Below are 8,265 nucleotides of genomic sequence, written 5' to 3'. Positions count from 1 at the left end.
ACAGGCCTGCATTTTCTTTCGCCCCTGCGTGCCCGTGGCAATCCACAATAGGCAGCACGTTTAAAACAAACATAAGGAAATACTTCTTCAGACAATGCACAGTCAACCTGTAAAACTGGATTAGGGTTGCCAATTTTGGACGGACGTAGTTCTGGAAGTTTCATTACAAAACATAATCTTTAAAGATTAATCTTTTATTCCAGAAGACTCCAGGAGGGTTGGCAACCCTAAACTCATTGCCAGGTAAGGTAGTGAAGTATAACTGGGTTCAAAAAAGAAGTAAATCAGTTTGTGGAGGATAGGTTCATCAATGGCTATTAGCCAAGATGATATGGGACGCAACCCCATGCACTGGGTGTCCCTAAATCTCCAAGTGCCAAAAGCATCTGGCACTGGCCAATGTCAGAGACAGGATACTGGGCTACGTGGACCTTTAGTCTGATGCAGTATGGCCATTCTTATGAATCATTTCAATGCCTTGCAACATATAAACTGCAGTTCTGGAGCCTGATCATTCCATTAGTTGTGCATGTAAGTCACACTGAAGCCTTAGTTGTAGTGACATCTTACAAAGCCAGACAATCCCCTCCCCTGGGGAAAAGAAACATGTGAGACTACAGCTTGTTCACAGAATCAACAGTTGTCAACCATATGCATTTATTGATACATCATCCCCCCAGTGGGAGACAGATCTGTAGGATCTCAAAACCACAGTGGATGACAAGTTATGCCCTCAGCCATCTGGAACTGCAAAATTCAGAGGGAAATCCATGGAGCCAGAGACCCAGACCTCACATCACTGCTCTCCCTCTGACCACATGGTTGCTTTAGGAGATGTGTGGCAAGAGTTACTCATGCCTTCCATCCTAGCCCTTGGAACAGAAATGCTTGTACAAACTGTACTTCAGAAATCTCTGTGCACTTTGCCCAGAGTCAAAAATGGAGTTTTCAATATGAACATTAGAAACAGCAAATTAAGTAGCTCTGTAGCGAGAGAGCAAGTTTGATCAGCTCCTTCATTGTATAAAATGAATATTTCCCTACTCCCCATTAATATGGTATTTATTCACTTCCACAAAATCATCCTATTCCATAAAGCAGGGAGTGCTGGGATTGCTTCGTGCCTTCTTCATTGCTGCCTCTGATTCTCTAGGCTTTGTGACACACACACACACACACACACACAGCTGGAGACTGGTAGAGCTCAGAAATTCATAAGAACATAAGAATGTAACGGCCATACTGGGTCAGACCAAAGGTCCATCTAGCCCAGTATCCTGTCTGCCGACAGTGGCCAATTGCCAGGTGCCCCAGAGAGAATGAACAGAACAGGTAATCATCAAGTGATCCATCCCCTGTTGCTCATTCTCAGCCTCTGGCAAACAGAGGCTAGGGACAACATCCCTACCCATCCTGGCTAATAGCCATTGATGGACCTATCCTCCATGAATTTATCTAGCTCTTTTTTGAACCCTGTTATATTCTTGGCCTTCACAACATCATCTGGCAAAGAGTTCCACAGGTTGACTGTGCATTGTATGAAGAAATACTTCCTTTTATTTGTTTTAAACCTGCTGCCTATTAATTTAATTTGGTGACCTCTAGTTCTTGTGTTATGAGAAGGGATAAATAGCACTTATTTACTTTCTCCACACAAGTCATGATTTTAGAGACCTCAATCATATCCCTCCCACCCCCAGTCATCTCTTTTCCAAGCTGAAAAGTCTTATTAATCTTTCCTCATACGGAAACCGTTCCATGCCCCTAATCATTTTTGTTGCCCTTTTCTGAACCTTTTCCAATTCCAATATATCTTTTTTGAGATGGGGCAACCACATGTGGACACAGTATTCAAGAAATGGGCATACCATGGATTTATATAGAGGCAAAATATCATATTTTCTGTCTTATTGTCTATCCCTTTCTTAATGATTCCCAACATTGTTTGCTTTTTTGACTGCCGCTGCACATTGAGTCAAAAAAGCGAACAGAATGTTCGTTGAGGTATACAGCAAATGAAAGCCCTCAGGGAAGTCTGAATATCGGAGCTTTGAAGAAATTAGAGTTTTGTTGAAACCAATCCTTTCCTGCACCAAGTTGTTGTAACTCCCAGAGCAATGGTGGGCTCATTCATCACTAAATTACTAATTACTAAGCCAAGTTTTAGAATTTGTTTTTCAGACTGGCAAGAAAAGAATAAGGCTATATCACAGAGATGGGAAATACACACTAGATAAAATTCATCCCCTCCTATAAAGGCAAGGTGTTAGTCAAAGCCTGTTGAAATCAATGGGAGTCTTTCCATTTACTTCAATGGGCTTTCAAACTAGACCCCTAGTCTCCCTGAAAGGGGATGTTACAGAGTAAAACAACTGGAGTCCAATTCAGCAAGACACATAAGGCCATGTCTAACTTTAAATCCATGAGTAGCCCCATTGGCTTCAATGGCACTGCTCACGTGCTTGAAGTTAGGCATGTGCTTATGTGCCTCACTGAACTGTGGCACTGGAAATAAATAAATTCATGGGGAATAAATAATACAGGGGACCCCAAAACTGCAATTATTTTAGTGCTTAAATCATATGTGGACTGGTAAGCACCTATATCTTTGCAATTCAATTATCTTTTGGAAGTACCATTGGAATATGGACCTTCCTGTCTGTCTGATGTGGAAGTTTGTCTTGGCTCCCTTGATACTGTTCCCACATGCACCTCCATCTGTTTGTCCCTCTCCTTTTCCAATGTGGATGTATATCTGAATGGTTGCCTCACAGCCTGAACATGGTGAAGTCAATTCAGATTTACTCAGGCTAGGGCATTTAGACTTTCTCCCAAATTACATACAGCTGGAAACTCACCACCACATTGTAACAGATCTTTCACACTCCAGCACTGCTGGGGAGGTAGTACAGGGGACATACTCTCCATGAAGGTTCCACAAAGCCTGCTCATTGGCCTCTGGGGACCATACAGGGGTGTTCTCCAGAAGCTTCAGGGCTGGTAGACAGGCCCTATGCTACCTCATACCCAGCCCCCAATGTACACACCTGCCACAGGCAGAAAGTAGTGTCTTTTTCTTGAGAGTTTGTCTACACGGGGCAATTGACCAGCACAGCTGCAGCAGAATAACTCTTCGACTATAGCTATTCCAGAATAACTCCCCACGTGGCCAAAATATCCTGAACAAAAATAGACTTTATCCTGGAATACTTACTCCACTTTTGAAGATGAGTAGTTATTCAAGAATTAAATTACTTGTATTTCAGAAGAGAATGCCTGCATAGGGAGTTATTCCAGAATAGCCAATGATACAATAGAGCACCAAGCATGCTCAAGAAGAGAAAAACTAGCATTGACTTTCAGATTTCAGGTTGAGTCTGCAGTGTTGGCTGTTAGAAAAGACACTTTCCACTTGCAAACTCTGCACATTTGATCAGGAATCATTGCCACAAAAGCATGAGCTGTCAATAGCTTTCAACAAGTATGTATGAAGTTAATAAAAAAAGCAGCACAATTTTAAAGTGTTCCTAACTAATTAAAACCTTCCACTTCCACCTCACAAAACCAAACAGAGGACCTAAACCTCACTCAGGGCTTGTTCAAAAAAAGTATGGGACCCCTGTGAGGCTATTCAATTGGGGGCCAGTTTGTAAGGACCAACAGTTTGTGTAGGTCCTTCTCCCTTCAACCTACCTCAAATAGCTATACCGGGGTAGGCAACCTATGGCATGCGTGCCGAAGGCGGCACGCGAGCTGATTTTTGGTGGCACTCACACTGCCCGGGTCCTGGCCACTGGTCCGGGGGGCTCTGCATTTTAATTTAAATTTTAAATGAAGCTTCTTAAACATTTTAAAAACCTTATTTACTTTACATACAACAATAGTTTAATTATATATTATAGACTTCTAGAAAGAGACCTTCTAAAAACTTTAAAATGTATTACTGGCATGCGAAACCTTAAATTAAGTTAGAGTGAACAAATAAAGACTCGGCACACCACTTCTGAAAGGTTGCCGACCCCTGAGCTACACCATGCCAGATGAAAGAGGTTGTGGTAGGGAGATTTTTAGACAAAAATGACAGTTGCACACCTATTTTTGTCTGAAAATCGCCTCTCTAAATCCCACATAGGGAGAATAAAGATTAAGCCTAAAATTGGGGGAAGAAAATAGGCACACAAGCCCCTAGTGGGCCCAGCTTATTCTCCATAGAGTCCTTCATCAGTACAAAGAGGTTGACTCCTCACACCAATCAACACTGGATCATCGACACTGATGAACAGCCCTCTGTGTCCTTGGTGAGGCAGACCCCACTGCCCCAAAAATATTCTAGGGGGCCCCTGCCATTGCAGAGATGGAAGCTTTGTCTGAACTAGCCTGGTCCTCAGTAAGGACTAAGCCCATAGCAAGTTTCACATCCCAGTCTTTTGTTGTTGTTTTTAAATGCACTAGCCCAGTCTATGGTTAGAATTATTAATTATTAGTAAATAGAAAAAGTGTGCAGGAAGGGGTTCACACGCTCAGAGCTCAAACAGCTGAAGGGATTTCACTCAAAACTTTTCAGATATATAAAACAACTTCTGACATTTATAACCATGTACCTCTAACAAGTGAAATATTGAGGAATATACAACCATCTGAAAAATAGGGAAGCAAAATGGATACGGTTTTGTGACCTCTACTGTAATGTGCATCAATAGATGACCATTATAAAATCAATAGCAATAGTAACATTAAAAGATTTTTATATCTGTGTACACACACACACACACACACACATTAATATATATATTATACACACACACACGTGCACACAGAGAAAACAGGTCCACCACAGGAAGTTTGAAAACTATTGCTTAACCATTTAGCACATTACGTCTCTATATATTTCACAATGGGTTGCTTCATTAATCATTATTTAACTATTAGTAAGCTGGAGGGAACGATTTACAGCAAACCTAAAAGAGAACACAGAAATGGTGAAGTCGTCATTCTTTGAGAGAGCGGATCTAGCCATATTTGGCCTACAAGGCCAACCTTGACAGACAAGTCTGTGACCCCAGGGCTTGAAATTGTATGGTGGACAGGAGAGTTTATTTAACATTCTTAAAGCTTTCTGTTTTGATTTGCTGTGAGGATTGTTGTGTATTTATGCCATTTTCATTTAAAATGTATCTTATAAGCGCTCTCTCTCTCAAGACAGATTACCACTCTAGAGTATAAGGATTTGTCTACACAGAGAAATTAATCCAGATTAAGATAGGGTGTGAATTTAAAGTATATTAAATATTCCTGATCAATGCCCTGTGTGTCCACTCTTATTCTGGAATAAAAGTGCTTTATTCCAAATTAAGATATTTCAGAATAAGGCACTCTGATTCCAAAATAAGAGCATCCAAACAGGGAGTTGATCAAGAATAGCTATTTTGGAATAACTCCCCCTGTAGATAAAACCAAAGAGAACAGTAAACGTCCTTCCAGAATTATTCACCTTTTCCTTCCCATTGTTAAAATGCAATTTTACTTAAGTAGTAATGTCTCTTTTTCTGATTAAAATATTCTGATTAAAGTAAAATATTAAAGTATTTTATCCATAGCAGTGTAAGAGATCAAAAGGTCCATTACAATGGCCTAGAACAGTGGTTCTCAAACTTCTGCATTGGTGACCCCTTTCGCACAGCAAGTCTGAGTGCAACCCCCCTCTCCCTTATAAATTAAAAACACATTTTTAATATTAAACACTATTATAAATGGAGGAGAAGTGGGGTTTGAGGGTGGAGGCTGATGGCTCGCAACCCTGCATGTAATAACCTTGTGACCCCCTGAGGGGTCACAACCCCCAGTTTGAGAACGCCTAGCCTAGAATATACATTTTTTGTATGTCACCAGTAGTTTTATCAAGAGGTAGAAACAGCAATAAACCAAGTTTGGTACACAATGTGTCAGGGTCACAGATAAACAGTGCAGAATGGAACGCACAGCAAAAAAGGGGGAGGGAAGTAGGTGTGGAGAGGGTGTTCCTAAATGTCTGCAACTAGGAACAATTCTAAATGCTCCCATATATATTTTGATTTCTTATGCCATCTTTCCCAGGGCCACAAAGCAAGCACAAAGTTTAGACATTGTTGTGATTTGTTTTCCAGCACTTGTTAGTGTTAGACATGTCAACTTAGAGACTGATACCTCACAGGCTGTACATATAGGATGAGATTTTGTTAACATAAATAAATCTATATTTACAAATAATTGTTAGTGCCTCCTCCATCAATACACATTTAAACTTTCACCCTGGCTCAAAAGCACAGCGGTAACTTTCACAGTTTAGGTTTCCTTCTCTGGTAGTGTAGTTGCTCTTGGAATTGGTCCCTAGCAATGATTTGCAGGGAGAAAGAAAATAAAGCCATCCTGCTACAAACTATAGGAAAGAAAATTTCTCTGATAAGGGGATTAGTCCCAGCCTGAAGGATTAGGAATCATGGTATCAGCAACCCACTGAGTTACATGATCACGTGGAAACACATTAAAGTATCCTTATGTTTTAAAAGTTTTCCTTTGTGCTCATGATCTGACACACTCCTTTCTGGGTTCAGTTTTGTTTTAATATGGCAAAACAAGTATTTTTAGTATTAAAAATCGCTTGTACTGCTTCCTCATTTCAAGTTGTAACAAGTACACTTTAAAACTATATCAAAATGATCACATCTGTTAACTCCCCCCTCTGGCTAAGCTAATTTTTTCCCTTGGTAACCTGACAAAATAAGTAGCAGTTTAAAACAAAATTAAAAAAAAAAAAAAAAACAGACCAAGAATTAGTTGTATTGCTTACAGTTTCAATGCTACATCAGACCCCTCTGAGCTTGTACATCCCTCTTGCTTTCTAGGCAGGATCCTTTTTTTCATTGCTTGGATAGAGAAGTTTTCATTCGTAATAAATGGGTGGAGCTGAAGTGTCAGCTGATCTATTACAGCTGTCTCTCTGTTAAGGTGGTACTGAGATGTAAGCAAGCAAAGAGCACTTTGCAGTAATACTTATGAACATTGTTTGATACTTTGCATGGAGAAAAATTGCAAGGAGTGAAAGCACAGAGAATCAGAGACATCTCAGCACCAAGGACAAACTTTAGTGATCCACAGTATGACAGAGTTATCATATTTAACAATTACCAAGTGATAACTTAATATACATATGCAAACAGCTAAAAAAAGCCTTTGGTGATTGATGGGCATGATCTGAGGTGAAGGCCTTTCAGAAGAACGAACAAGGAGCTGAAGTTTGTAAGACAGTCTTAAGGAAATGCTGTCAAATACAAAACAAGTGCCTCAAACTCTGGTGATATTGCCTCATTTCTTATGGAAAGAGTATTTGCAAGTGATAATTTGCAGATACTCATTTACAACACTGTTCATCTTTATAGATCATCTACATCGGGGTGGGCAAACTACGGCCCGCAGGCCAAATCCGGCCTGTCAGGGCTTTGGATCCAGCCCGCGGGATTGCCCCCCGTGGTATCGTGGGCCCTGCGCCACTCTCAGAAGCGGCTGGCACCACGTCCCTGAGGTTCCCAGGTGGGGGGGCAGAGGGCTCGTGCGTTGCCCTTGCCTCCAGGCACTGCCCCCCGCAACTCCCATTGGCCGGGAACAGGGAACCATGGCCAATGGGAGCTTTGGGCGAGGTACCTAGAGGTGCAGCAAGGACAGCGCATGCGGAGCCCTCTGCCGCCGCCCCCCGGGGCTGCAGCGCTTCCTGGAGCAGGAAGCCTGCCCTGGCCCCGGTACACGCCGCTGCCACCCCGACGCCGCTTTAGCCAGGGCTGGAGCCGGAACCCCTCCTGCACCCTGCCCCCAACTCCCTGCCCTAAGCCCCCTCATACACTCCACACCCCTCCTGCACCCCAACCCCTGCCCTGAGCCCCCTCCTGCACTCCGCAATTGCACAACACTGGAAGCTTATTTACACATAAACTTGCATTAAAATAACTAATTTGTTTTAAATCAGACCTTTTGTTACTTTATGACAAGTCTGTGTGAGGACACATTTCAAAATAAGTATCCTATTTTTATTAATATTTGTATTACCGTAGCACCTATCAGCCCTAGTCATGGACCAGGACCCTGTTGTGCTAGGCACTGTACAAACAAAACAAAAATGGCCTTTGCCCCCAAAGAGTGACATTTTTAGTAATTTATAGCATAGTTTTCAAGAACAGGTAAGCAACATAAGCAGCTATGGGCAATGTCCCTTCAACTTTCAGTGTAAGTTTCTCC

General features: G+C 41.8%; 1 protein-coding gene across 1 annotated transcript in view; it reads right to left on the bottom strand.

Annotated features, from left to right (window-relative positions):
• LOC112117842 (cytosolic phospholipase A2) overlaps nt 1-6,881 on the bottom strand; it is a 140,947-nt gene extending 134,066 nt beyond the window's left edge. Inside the window, exon 1 of the mRNA XM_026655608.1 lies at nt 6,827-6,881. The gene's annotated coding sequence lies outside the window, so the exon portion shown is untranslated. The remainder of the gene's footprint in view (nt 1-6,826) is intronic.
• Between the last annotated feature and the right edge of the window lie 1,384 nt (nt 6,882-8,265).

This window comes from Terrapene carolina, unplaced genomic scaffold (genome assembly GCF_002925995.2).
Source record: "Terrapene carolina triunguis isolate 2854851 unplaced genomic scaffold, T_m_triunguis-2.0 Scaffold210, whole genome shotgun sequence".
Taxonomy (NCBI): Eukaryota; Metazoa; Chordata; order Testudines; family Emydidae; genus Terrapene; species Terrapene triunguis.
The sequence above is the reverse complement of the archived record's forward strand: the minus strand, read 5'-3'. Positions and strand labels throughout refer to the sequence as shown.